Source organism: Lupinus angustifolius, chromosome LG09, assembly GCF_001865875.1.
Source record: "Lupinus angustifolius cultivar Tanjil chromosome LG09, LupAngTanjil_v1.0, whole genome shotgun sequence".
Lineage (NCBI taxonomy): Eukaryota > Viridiplantae > Streptophyta > Magnoliopsida > Fabales > Fabaceae > Lupinus > Lupinus angustifolius.
In genome coordinates this window covers 9175587-9175897 of record NC_032017.1, presented here as the reverse complement: position 1 = coordinate 9175897, position 311 = coordinate 9175587, and positions in this window count along the sequence as shown.

Sequence of the window (311 nt, the reverse complement as noted above, 5' to 3'; positions counted from 1 at the left end):
ATAATCTTACCACTTTAAAGTAAGTTATACAAAGTATCATTTAAGAGTTTCATGAGACCTTCATGTACTCATAAACCTCAACAACATTTTTAACAAAGATTTCTATTTTTTTCCAACTTGTTCCAAGCTATGGTTTAAGGCTAAAAACAAATAGAAATACATACATTCTCATTTTTCCATAACATTTCCTAAAGATTCCTTTGATTTTATCATCATCTTCTTTGGCTAAAACAACAAAAGTATGTAATACAGCATTATAACAACTCCATTAACACAAGTTGTTCATGGTTTCAACAAAATATTTTCATAAG